Here is a 13,904-nt window from a genome sequence, read left to right as displayed (position 1 = left end):
CAGCTGGAAAAAAAAAAAAAAGACAAGTAGAAATGTCAGCATAAGAAATATAGAACAAATAGATAAAACAAATAGGAATAATTCAGGAAGCCCAGATGGTATTCATTCAGGTCTTAAGGATTTCCAATACCAACTCTTGAAGTAGGTAGGTGTGCTGTTTCCTACAACGTGAGCAATCAGAGAAAGGAAAGTGATACCAGCTTCTGAAATGAGCTATGGGAAGACCTATGGAACGGGTGTTTAGTAATTCTGCTGCCTGTAGGGATCAGGTTGATTAAGATTATAATAGGGGAAGCAAGAAAAGATGCATCAGTATTCTGATAAGAAGGATCAATATGATCAAAAGAGGGAAGTCGCAAACCTATTTGTGTTCCTTGAAGGGATCACCAAGTTTGTGGCCAGGAGCGAACCATGTTGGGATTTCCAAAATGGGTTTGCATAATACTAACAGAACAAAGCTCTTTGTAAGAAATGGGTGCTGTTATGGATTAAGAGTACATTAAGAGATACAAAATAAAAGGCATAAAAACAATCAGTCTTCAACCTGAAGAGGAAACTACCACTTGGATCCATTAATTATCTTGGTGTTCAACACACTCATAAATTACATGAAAAAGGTGAACTATATGACAAAGATTGCTGATGGTAATAATTCAGCACAGTAAAAGAATAAAATGGACCGACAACAGTTGCAGGAGGAGACTGAGCAGCTGGATGGTAAAATGGGCAGATTAAATTCAATGTTGTTAAAGCACAGTGATCCACAGAGGGAAAAACAACTTTAATTAACCATACGCGCTAATGAGTTCTAAACTAGCTGTATATGAATAAGAAACAAAAAAATCCAGAGCTACAGTGGATAGGTTTTTGAAAATAGCTCATTAGTGGTCAAAACAATGAGCAGATGATTAGCAAAGATTAAGAACAGAGAATAAAATAGAAAGCATTTTCTTCCCAATAAATAGATACACATCTTAAACAAGGCATGCAGTTCTGATCACCATATCTAAAAATGGATATAGCAGAAAAACAAAGGTGAAGAGAAAGAAACAACAACAACAAAACAAGGCTTTAGAGAATTATCTACCTTGGAAAAAAGAGATATCAGGTCAGCGCTCTACAAAATTCAGAACAAGACTGAAAATCTGAATAGGAAATCTATTATTCTCCATTTTTCATGATACCAAAGCTCAAGAGTATCCCAAGTACTGGTCAGGTAAAAGACGTAGAAGCAGAATAATCAGAATTAGGTGTTTGGATTTGTTTGTTGTTGTTGTTGCTTGTTTGTCTGTTTTGCTTAACTTAAAAAAAAAAAGCCATCATATTGTTAAAGAGAAAAATGTAATGCAATCTTGGACTCAGGAAGGCCATAATGGTGCGAGTCACCAGGAAGAAGCGTCAGGCAGTAGAAGGATGACCCTGTATATGTCAGAGTGGTTTGGCTACCCTCAGAATGTGCATACAGAGCCAGGTGGACCTGTGTGCAGAAAGCTTGGCTGTTTCTACACTCTTCAGTATTGATAAAGAAGTAGTACACTGAATCAGTAGGAACAAATTTGCACAAAGTGGTAGAAGTCAGCTACAACTCCACTTTACCAACATATAAACAAATTTACCTGAACTCTACCTAATCTGTACATACTTAGCCTGGAGATTAATTTGCCTATATCATTTTCTAGAGGTGGTGTTTGTTTTGAATACCTGACCTATCGTGATTACTGCGGGTTCAAAATTATCCCCTTACATTTTTGTCTGCAATGTGAATACCAATAAATGACAATACGATCAAGAGACATTCATACATAAAATTGCTGTAAGTCTGCTAGGAGTAGGATGCCAAGAGCTTCATAAGCAATAACTGTGTTTTATCCTTCATGATCTTCCTTTTTCTTCTGCATTCAGTTTCTTCTGCCTTCAATCAAAAGGCACATATTAAGTTATTTTGGAAAAGTCGGCTAATCTGAATTTTATTTGCTGACTAAAAGTATTTTTGGCTGCATGTAACATAGCCAAAATAAATGTGAGAGGAGGTCGTTTCCAAAAAGTTGGTGGAAAACTATCACAGGAAAAAATACATAACTTTTTTCAAAGGTAGGAAATTCATCTCCTGTCTTCCATAATCTTGAAGAACATTCTAAAAGATTATAGGCACAGGCAACAGATAGTAATTTCAGCATAGCAGCAATTTATAAGGCCCTTTACATAATGGGAAGTCTCAGAAATGACCACAAGAGTCAGAACGAACAGGAAAGCACCCTCATTCATATAGAAATGCAGATACTGTTGTTTAATAAAGAACATAAATTTTAATTTGCCTTAAAAAAAAAGAATTTAGCATATATGTTCGATGTTTTGGATAAGGCATGATTTTGGACAGGTATGCTAAAATGTCTTTGTTAAAAAAGCTGAATTGCTGCTCTTAAGCACTAGAAAAAGTAAGTCTTCAGATGAAAATTTTGAAATACATCACGTAGCACACAACTTTACCAATGGGAATAACTTCAAATTAAGGTTTTCATTAGTTCAGCATTTGGTAATATTCGGAAGTTATCTTTTGTGGTTACGACGTGGGAAAGCACAATGTTAATACAACTGAGGCATCTCAAGTTCTATAAATAAAAAATGGAAAGGACCCAAATTATTATACTGAAAACCATGGGAACATTTGCTTTAATGCATTGCAGCTTGAGTTTCAAATAATACTTATGACAGTTTGTAAAATTTATTACCGAAGTAGTTATTTGCATTAGAAGATTCCTGGATTTAATCATTCTTCACTCTTCTGCCTTCCATGTCCCAACTCGTCGCTAATTTCAGCTGGAATGATTCATGGTTTCCCAAACATTGGAGCATCAATTACAGACTTTTAACACTGTTTTTGAGGTACCTTTCAATGACAACATTAGCCTCGCTTCATTCTAGGGATGCAGTACATTTTTTCTCTTCTTTGATTTTAGGAATCAATCTGCTGAAACGTACACAGGATGCAGGAACTACTTACTGTTCAGGATTCATAGGAATAGTTTATAATAATTGTGGTGACTAAGGCATTTTTTTTCTGAAACAGCTGAATTTGCTAAGCATTAATGCATTTCGTGACAATGCATAATACAGAACAGTATATTGCTAAGCTGAGGGTCACAAAAAAAAAAAATAAAAAATCAGGTTCCTACATTAACCAGGCCACAGGCAGAAAAAAAAAAAGCAGAAAAAGTCAAAGAAGGATGTAGGTGAGATGAGCTTAAATACAAGACAATAGCTGGTTTTATGCCAAGAGCACAAAATGAGGGGAGAATAACATTGTTTACTGAAGGACATCAAATCAGGGTTCAGGGAAGCTTTGCACTAATCCTGTGTTGTAATGACAGCTTAAAAATTTGGTACTTTGATGAGTTCCGAGATTGACTTAAACCTCTTTAATTTGGCTTGCTGGTATTTAATCTTTTAACTTGCATTCTTAATCAAAACTCAAAGCAGATCTTTAATCTTGTATGTATAAAATGGAAGATTAGAGGCCCCTGACCTGCCTGTCATAGACAGCTGTTTGCTTCCCCTTCTTCTTTTCTTCTCCTCACTGCCACAGCAAGTGACAGCCATTTCAAACCTCAGGGAGGGTCCTGGGAAAAATGGAATGGACTTAAAAATCTGAACCTGATCTTTCCAGTGAAAAATTTAAACCCATCAAAGCCCCTCCACATGCTTCTTTTAACTTATTGTTAATATGACAGGAAAATAATTCTGTTTTAGCCATGTCTCTTCATGAAAAGAGAGTGGCCCTCGGGTTTCCTGCTCTCCTGAGTTATGTGCAGTCGATGGTGACTCAGGTTTACTAGTATACCACACACAAGACAAACGTGACTCAACAAAATGCTTAAAGCAGAGATAAGCTTTTCTACTGGCAAAAAATATATTTTTTACAACTGTTTGGTTTTACTGCATATTCTCTGGGGGAAGGTATAGGTTTTTTTCTTAGCATTTGAAGAAGAGCACGCTGGAGTGAGCCAGGGTGCCTCAAGCAGCTCCTGCTGCGGGGACCTGGGGGTGGGAACAGAGTTGCCAACAGAGCACTGCAGTACTTCAGCAGACACACAGCATCCTGCAATGCTTTGCAACACTCTCTTCCTCTTCCAGAGGAGTTTCTGGCCTTTGAGATAACCTATACTGTCTCCACTATCAAGAGCATTTGGAGAACTGATTTTGTGAGACTTATTTTTTTCCACCTCCACACAGAAAATACCACTGAAGTACAAAAGTGGACCCATGTCCTTGGAGCACTCGGCTAGCACTTAGGAGACCAGGCTGCTTTGTCTTGCAACTGAACCTGTAATTCATCTCACCTTGCTGCAGCAAGACAGCCCCACTCTGGGGTCTTGTCTCAGACTTGGCACGAGGAGAAGAATCATTAGAGTATGGATGATTTAATTAGTTCGAAAGCAAGAGCATACTGGGCATTGCTAATTGCAGGAGAGATCCAAGATAGGAGGGAAAGTCACCTCTTCTTTCATGAACTTCATTTATCCCCCCTGTGCTGAGTTCCCCGAGTTCCCTGAGACTTTCGTACGAAAGCCTCCAGACGTCTGAGCTGCCTGACAAAACAGTAGTTGGTTTTCTCCTCACGTAGCTGAGTTGAAAACATTTAATGTCATGAAAATCTTAATCAGCCATACCGGGAGAACAACAATCTTGATTTCACAATTCATTTTAAATTCCTCACATTTTCCATCATCATCATGGAAGCACTTTATTTTACATCACTCTTAGTTATGGTTATCCTGGTTTATCAGATCCTGAATTATTCAAATCACTTAAAGAGAGAAAAAGTCTAAGGAAAAGTCATTTCCCAAAGTTCCATAAGAGTTTTGGACCATCTTCAACTTATTTTTGATGCCAGAGAGTTACAATTAAACTGGATTTTTTTTTCTTAAAGAGCATATACAGCTCTATAGAATAACAACAAAAAAAAGTGTTTGGAGTTATTTGAAGGATGGGGAAAGTTCAAAAGGAAAAAGGCATTTTTGATACAGAGCAGGAAAAAATTTCTCAATGTATAAGGAGTATATCTTGGATAGCATTATGACTTTTATGCTTACAAGCACACTGCATAAAGTATATTCTCATAATCCAAGGATTAAGACAAGATCATCTTTCCCTCCCTTGGGAAGACAGCTCAAGATTAAGAAACTTTTTAGAAACAACACTGACTAAAAGAGATAAGACTTTTCTTTCTCACCTTCCCTAATGAAAGCATATACAGCTCCACTTCATAATCTCCAAATTCAGCAAGAGGTCTACTGCTGTCACTAAAAAATTAAGAATCTCTTGCAGCTGCTACTGTCCTATAACCCTTCGTCTTTGAAAGGAACAAGAAAAGCTGGTGTGAATAAAAAGGAAACTCTTTAATCCTCAAGTTTACAACTGAAATGCAAGAGGAATTTGGTGAAATAGAAACTGGTCATTTAGCCTAGTAGAAGTTTTGACTGCTGTTTGACTATGCAAGAAATGAAGAAGCGTTCTGTAAATACTCAAAAGTGTTTCCACATCCTCCTTTTGATTTCTGACAGCATTACCAGTGAAATCAGTAAATCACCAGGTGATCAGACAGTCATGTCGGACCAAACAGCAGCCAGTATTACATGTATTTATTAGCTGCTTGGACACTGCTATTGTTCTACTTATTTTTCCCGCTGAATTCAGATGAAACATACAGCATACTTCTACATTACTATGGGCACTCTTTCAGGGATCTTCCTTTGCTATGTAGGTTCCTTTGCAAAAAGGAGGGAGGAACATATGAGAAACCAGGTTTTCCTCTTAATTGCAAATCAAACAACTCCTTGAATTATGCTTTCAGTGAATTAGGCTTTACAGTTAGCCTAGAGGATCAAACTTATCCATTTCAGACAACTGCATGACAACTCTCTACTTTTTTCTTGTCTGAAAGCCTATGCCAAAATAGATCAAATCATAATTATTTTGTTGGGTTTCCTTTTTTTTTTTTTCCTCTTCCTCCATACAAGTTTACACAGAGCTAACAGTGAGTGGAATGAAGTCAAGAAAATTGAACTGCGGGATTGCTCCCCACTGTCTTGCTACGCTCAAATTCAGTCAAATACATGGTAGGTAAGAATGGTAAGGGACCAAACTTAGAGCTTCAGCACTGCTTTCAGACCCAGCTGACAATCTTTAAAGTACATTGGACATGAAAACATTGACTGGACACTAGACAGATTCAGCTACTTGCTACTAAGAGACACAAGGCTAATGTTTCATGTTTCTGCAATACTGTTGTTAGAATCTACTTACTAACTTTTAAAATGTAGACAACCAATAATACTAAAAATACACTGAACTATCATCAGTACGTGAACTCTTCGGACCTGTGGATGTATGCTTGGATGAAAGCCTTGCAGAATGCACCATCCAGTAGCTACCAAGGCCTGCTTCCAAATTCATCAGCAAGAAGTCTGATCTCATGGCTAGCTTTAGAATAAATTTTAAATGCAACACCATGGCAAATTGCACAGCACAGGAGGTACAATTTCTTTTAGTAATTTGTAAACTCCCCTGTTCTTACCCTTATTTTACCCTGAAGTTGGAGAGTTGCTAAGGCTTTCAGTATCAACATATGAAGTCACCTTTCCCAGTTTTGGTTGACTAGTGGCTTTCCATTTTAATGTCTAGCAGGTGCCTGGATGTCAAGTGCTTTGAAAACTCTTATTTTAATCATGCCTCCACTTCAAGTATACCTAATGGTACTTAGTGTTATACGTGACAACACGTGAGTCTAACAGATACATCTAATGGGATAGCTACACGCCTGAAATGACATTGAGTTGGACTTGGTGGTTCTTATGGGTCTCTTCTGACTTGAGATCTTCTATGATTCTAAGCAGATATTTTTAGGCAACCAAATCCCTCTACCAGTGTCAGTGACAGCAGTAGCAAAGTGAACCACAATTAAAGGTAGTTTACCTTGGAGCTCAGTAGACTTGTGGTCAAATAGGAATATTTCTGTGCAGCAGTGAAACAACCTGTTACAATTACTGTTACTCTATTGGTTTACATTCCTCTGAATTCCTTCATCCTTGGAAGAACACAGGACTTGAAAGCATACCCACTGAGTATATCTCTTTAAGATACACTGACTGAGCTGATGCTTTCTCAAGAGCAGAAATCCTTCTGAGTTCGCAAGATACTTCATTTTGCCATAATACTCATTTTGCAATTTTGTAACACATCCTTTTTATAACACAATTTTGTGCCCTCCTACCAGATTTGCTAGTGTTGCAAACACCTCACACCACTCAGCCCTGAGACAGCTCCAGCCTCAGAGCACAGCTAAAGACTTCCTGACCTCGAGATTCCACGCTAGCATCCTTCTACAGAAGAGAAGCTCAGACTCACACATCACACCCACTGGTGGACCAGATGAGAAGTTGTGTCCCTGTTCACTGCAGGGGAGTTGGACTAGATGGCCCTCAGAGGTCCTTTCCAACTCTACCAGTCTAAGACAGCAGCTCTGTGCTGTTACAGAGTAGATCTGGCCTTGATGTGCAGATGGACTACAAAGTAGCCTATGAATTTCAGTTACAGCGATCAGGGCTGACTTCCTGGCTTCAGACCCTGTCCCTGTCACAAAGGTGAAGGTGAAGGTTGGGGCTGTGTACAGAAAAAAAAAAAGCAGTAGTTCTTGAGCTATGTGTACAGTTCACTGTCATAATAATTACACATTCAGATCCCTGACTGCTCAGGGCTAATGTTGAAGGGAGTAGGAGTGAAGATACGTAACACAAAGGCACTTGTTTTGATTAGCACCGTTTTTGTAACAATAAGGGCTCACCATATCCAGTCACATTTACAGTTTAGGGTTACAATGGTAAAAATAAATAAATAAATAAGTCTACAATGACTAAGCCTTCGTTCAAGATGGTGCGGGAAGAGTCATGACTCATCTAACAAAACATTTTCACATGCTTTACTTCCCCACATGAATAGCACAAAATAGTTGTTAAAAGAGAGAAATTAGCAAGGGAAAGAAAAAGGAAATCATCAGCAAAAGCCCATAGCTTAAGTCTTGCAGCATATTTTTCTGATACATAAAACACCTCAGTCATAAATCACAAATCACATTCAAGTGTGGAACAGCGAGGAAAGTACAGCCCTGGGTCCTACTGTTTCACAGACCTGACTGTTGTGTGCTGCATAGAACTGCTATGCCATATCACTGAGTTACGATTCCTCTGTTGTATGACCAGTCACAAACTGGGAGGAAGGGAAAGGCAAGGACAGCACTATTAAAAGCAGGAAGCCCTCGCAAAGGTTTTTTCTTTCCTTCATTAGCTAGCTAATGACATGGAAGCAGGGTTTGTGGCTGAGTTGACTTCTGTCAGTCAGCAATTCTGAGCACATAGGATGGTGTGGCACAGACAAATATCAAATTTATCCATCAGTACCTGCTCAGTCAGACTTGACATTTAAAGGGAAAGTTAAAGCCACCATTGGTTATGAATAGATTGGCTTTTTGGGTATTTTTTTGAGCATTCATAAATGTCTCAGCTAAAGTAACTACATTTCTCATTTCTGCAAGTTGTTTTTTAAAAGCAGAACACAATACAGTAACTGTTTTGAAAGAGAAACTTGGCATACATAGCAACAATGCATTCAGCACCAACACGGCTATTTTCAAGCAACAGGACACCTGTAGAAGATGGCTACAAAAACCAGTTCCTACAACGCAATGCCTCACGTGATTGCACATGAAACTGTGTTTCTTTGAGGTATTTCCACTGGAAGAATTTGCACATCAAGAAGTTGTAGCACCAAAATGCCAACCCCCAACCAGGAGCAGTTGGATCGTTAAGCCTCAGATTAAAATCACAGCTCCTTTGAGAAACAAATCAAAACACATCACAGCACGCAGCAGCTGGCTTCCTGACTTAAGCTTTCTCATTGATAGCTTCCCAAAATTTGTGAGCATGCAAACTAACCCACAGCCATAAGGACATCTCCAAAAAGTGTTGGAGGCAAACGCCTTTGTTGTAGCACCGACTCTTCCTCCCCTCCTTTTCCCCTTAAGAGCTCCATAAGGTAACACAAGCAAAGAATATCTCTAGGTATCTCAGATATTGGATCTTCAGAACAACGGAAGAGGAAAAGAGTAAAGAAGGGTTAATGATCCATTGCATTTTATTGCTTAGTTGCATTGGGGTTTCATTGTAAGCCTCTATTTCCAGAGTTTTATAGCGCAGTGTTAAAACAACCATTTGATTTTAAGATGAAGCATAAGTTACTTCTGACAGCTCAAATAAAGTATTCAAGCTTTTTTGAGACTGAAATTATGCACAATTATTTCTATTACTAAGAAAATCCATTTCTGATACCTGATTTTCTTTAATAAGGTAACAGCTTTAAAAAAGAAATTTTCCTTTTATGACATCTGCATTTAATATTTGCATTTGAATACACCAATGTTACTGTTCTAATGAAAAGCTGCTTTCTGGTTTAGCTGGTCATTCGTCAAGCAAATTAATATCCCTAAAAACACTTTTATAACTGACTCTACAGGAAGAGTTATAGAGCAAGACAATTATATTTCACTATTATGGTAGAAAAATTTGCCATATGTACACAGTGTAACGTGTGTTTTTAAGTTGATGGGAGAAAAAGGAAATAGGAGAAGTAGGATCTCTGTGTTACTGAATTTACAGAATCATACAATTGTTTGAGTTGGAAGGGACCCTTAAGGCTGTCTGGTCCAACCCCCCTACAATAAGCAGGGACACCTACAGCTCCATCAGGTGCTCAGAGCCCCATCCAGCCTGACCTCGAGCGTCTCCAGGGATGAGGCATCCACCACCTCTCTGGGCAAAGCATTTCAGTGTATTATCTACACACGCAATTAAGAAGAAAGAGTTTCCATCTTTGCCTGTAATTCCATTGTATAACTTCATTCTTCTGCAACATATACCCTGATGATTAATTTGGCAACCTCTGACATCAGGATGTATGATACTCCTGAAGCTTCTCAGCAGACCAACTAAACACAGGCACGTGCTTTATCTCAGCTCCTCCTCCTTCCCCTTTCTTAGAAGGCATGTGCTAGATGGCATGAGCTGAGCAATGCAGTTTGTGCTCAAGAAGCCAGTGACAGCAAATCCCTTCTCCTAAAGCACGGGTGGCTCTTTGTGTTCACATCAAATACCTGGTGTCACCTGGCACTTTGGCTTGTTTGAAAGCAGCGTTTGCTGTCTTCAGCAGCATCCAAGAAGACAGCTCAAGAAGATGGCACTCCACCAGTGAAGAAGAAAGAGGTGGAAGAACCATCCTCAACTTTGGGGAAACAATCATAGAAACGTAGAATGGCTTGGGTTGAAAAGGACTTCAAAGATGATCTAGTTTCAACCCCCCTGCCACAGGCAGCATCGCCAAGCACTAGACCAGGCTCTCTAACACTCTCCCAAACCTGAACTCCCATTACTGCTTAGTACAAAGTTCTTGTGTGTTTGCGCATCAGACCACAGACTGGTGATGCTATTAGAGCCAGGCTGAGAGCTAAATCATATGACTTGAAAACAGTAGCTTCATTTTTAAACCATAATTTAATTCTGTCCCTATTTATATTTAAAAGGCCTCACGCTAGCTCTTAATTTGAAGACCTTTTCTTTCTTAGAAGTTGAGCACGTTAATTGGACTAATAGCAGCAATAATTAATAACACTAAAAAGGTGTTAATGCACTGTTAGCTGAGACCCCAAGGCAAACTTTAATGTGCTCTCCAACTTAATTATAATCACAAAGTGGGAAATGTTTTGTTCATTATTTTTCCTGTTGTCCTCATTTCTATCTTGAATCCAAGTCTATGTGATACGATACACTCAAGGAATGAAAAGATGAAAGCAAAATAGATGCTTCTGGAATTCACATCTGAATATAATATGACAACATATTGGTATTGGACCAGCAGACTGCATTCACATTACTCACCTGCTGAAATTGCTTGAGTATTAAGCAATCTGCAGGATGAAGTGCTTGATACTGAGATTCATATTCTCAATGGCTTTTAAAAACCATTGAATTTCACTCTTCCACCAGCTCATTTTTGTTATGCTTTCTTTTTAACCCACAAGTGTGTTCTCACTTTGATGCAGCCAGGGATACAGGCAGTGCGTAGGATTATGCTGCCATCTATAGTTTGGATAGCAAAACAGATCACACCAAATGATAAAGACACTGGATAAGTAGAACTACTTGGGCACTAAGGATTTTCTGTTCTCAAAGTGACTCTTCATAAAATTACATACATTTGAAAGAAGCTAATTTTTTTTTTTCTTTTTAGTATGTGAATATTTAATATATTTTGATGAAAACAGAGCAAGAAACCCATTTTCTCACTAGAAAAATAACAGAAAATTCCTGTGTGGAAATACTACAAATGACCAATTTGTCTCCTTCAATCTGACACTTCCATGCTTTACTGACAAAAACGAAACAAAAACAAACAAAAAAAGCCATCAGAATCATCTACCAGTCTTTTTATATATCTAAAGATGGAAGTTCTATACCAGTGGCAGTGCTCAGAAAATGTTTCTCATGGACAGAGAGGGTTAAGAAATCATTACCTGTGCACAAAGAAAACGTATCCTACGGTAACTGCAGTTGTAGACCATCTAAGACCAAACTTAAAACTCCTACTGACCTTCAGAAATACAACCTCAAGAGTTCTAAGACTTCCTACTGAACACTGACCACACAACAATTTGCTCCTCTTGACATTCCCAGAATGAAGGACTTCCCAGGTCATCCCATACCTCTACTTCCTCCCAAGCACAGATTCAAACACAGCAAGGACATGGATGGCACGTGCACAACTCACGTATGGATGATATGACCTAAGGAACTCCAGACACCCCAAGGTATGTGACAGCTCAGCTCACAAGCAGATTTCAGCCTGATGCGTTCAGGCACAGTTTTGTATGCATATAGATTTACGATGTGTTTGGTACTCAGTACACTGGCTTGCAATAAGACCACTTATATGTGAGGCAATATTGACTGTACTATAGAAGCTTAATATTTAGGCAACTAAATATGCAACACCTAACATTTACGTTTAGGACTGACTAGTCTAAAGCCATTTTCAGCATTCCTCTAGTCGTACCATACTTTCTCAGAGGCCAGAATGCCTATAATGAAGAGTTTTATAGGTGGCAAAATGAAACACTGTCCTAAAACTAAACTTAGATTATAGTTTATCTTGCATTTTGCAAATCCTATTATTGAGCTTTCACATTCTTTAATCAAAATTTCTTTGGGTAGAGACCATTTGTATGTGTGCCTACAATACCTATCGTATATTAATGTGTTGCTTTTTTTTTTTAAGCACATAACCATGTTTTAAATAGCATCCTTAGTAAGCTACACCATATACAGAATGACCATTGCAATGAGTGCTTTTATTTCTAGTTTACTTTGAAACAGCGGAGAAGAGATGGAAAAGTCAACCTGAGCTTTTATAACACCTACTCAAAAGGAGAAAAATATTAGGTTCTAGTGCATGCCAATTCTACCCTGAATTTATCCTCGTTCAACAGGAAAATAAGGTTTAAAAATAAAACTGCTATGATGTAGAAAAACATTTCCCAGCAACAAATGCCATTACCTGGACCTTCATACCCCATTCCCAGAAATATTTGTTTAAACATCCTGCTTGTTTCCAAAGCTTCAAGCTGAGATGAACGCTGTTTTCCCTGTCCCATCTCAGTTACCCAAAGGTGGAAAGAAAACTTCTTGCTTTGTTAGCAAAATTAGTGTCCACACGTTGTCAGATTAGTATTTGCAAGTAAAAAAAAATTAAAAACAGTAATAAAGTTTGTGTAGTCTATGGACAGTAAAGACATTTAAGAACATAACACACACTTGAAGACTTCACTTGAAGTTCTGCTTAAGTGGCTCACTTCCTCTTTTTTCCTTTAAGCCTCATCCACAGAAGTTTAACTAAAAGCAAGTCTTAATGTGCTGAAATTAAAAAAAAAACATACATGTTTTTGAATCTCAACTGCACATTTTTGGGGCTCATTCTTTTGAGGAACAAAAATGAAAAAGAGGAAATCAATAAGCAAAACAAGGTATTAGCACATAGCCATAAAGGCCCAGCTTCTCTTTCTGTGCCAAAAAAAAAAAAAAAAACGCAACATTAATTCTGTGCAGATCAACTATTCTGTTTACACTGAATCCTTTGTCAGAACACTGATCAAATTTGTTCAAAAGAAAAGAAACTGCTACCATCAGAGTAGGCACGTTGTTACCTTTTCAACATTAAAAAAATGATTACTGTTTCAAACAAGTTTCTTACTAATTTCACTCAGCCCTGTCACAGTCAAATAAAAACTGAAGTGCTCACATATGAGTGCCATTTATCAGCAGTTCCTCATTTCTTGCCTCCTAAAAAAAGATCCAGAGGCAGAACTAAGTGTACGGTACTGTTCACTGTCATATGTACCCATTTTAGTTTTCACTGCAGTTGTTTCCTGCTGAATATTAAGAGATTTAAACTTATCACAGTCTTGCACTGAGACTGTTTCCTCAAAAAGGAATCACAGAATGGCCTGGGTTGAAAAGGACACAATGACCATCCAGTTTCAACCCCCCTGCTATGTGCAGGGTCACCAACCAGCAGACCAGGCTGCCCAGAGCCACATCCAGCCTGGCCTTGAATGCCTCCAGGGATGGGGCATCCACAGCCTCCTTGGGCAACCTGTTCCAGTGTCACCACTCTCTGAGTGAAGAACTTTCTCCTAATACCTAACCTAAACCTCCCCCACAGTAACATCCCTGTAAAAGCTAACATCTTGACTCTTAGCACTAAGGAATGCACAAAATACCTACGACCTAAATCCAAGTGATTAC

Source organism: Meleagris gallopavo, chromosome 1, assembly GCF_000146605.3.
Source record: "Meleagris gallopavo isolate NT-WF06-2002-E0010 breed Aviagen turkey brand Nicholas breeding stock chromosome 1, Turkey_5.1, whole genome shotgun sequence".
In the NCBI taxonomy this organism is placed as follows: Eukaryota; Metazoa; Chordata; class Aves; order Galliformes; family Phasianidae; genus Meleagris; species Meleagris gallopavo.
Note: the sequence above shows the minus strand (reverse complement) of the source record.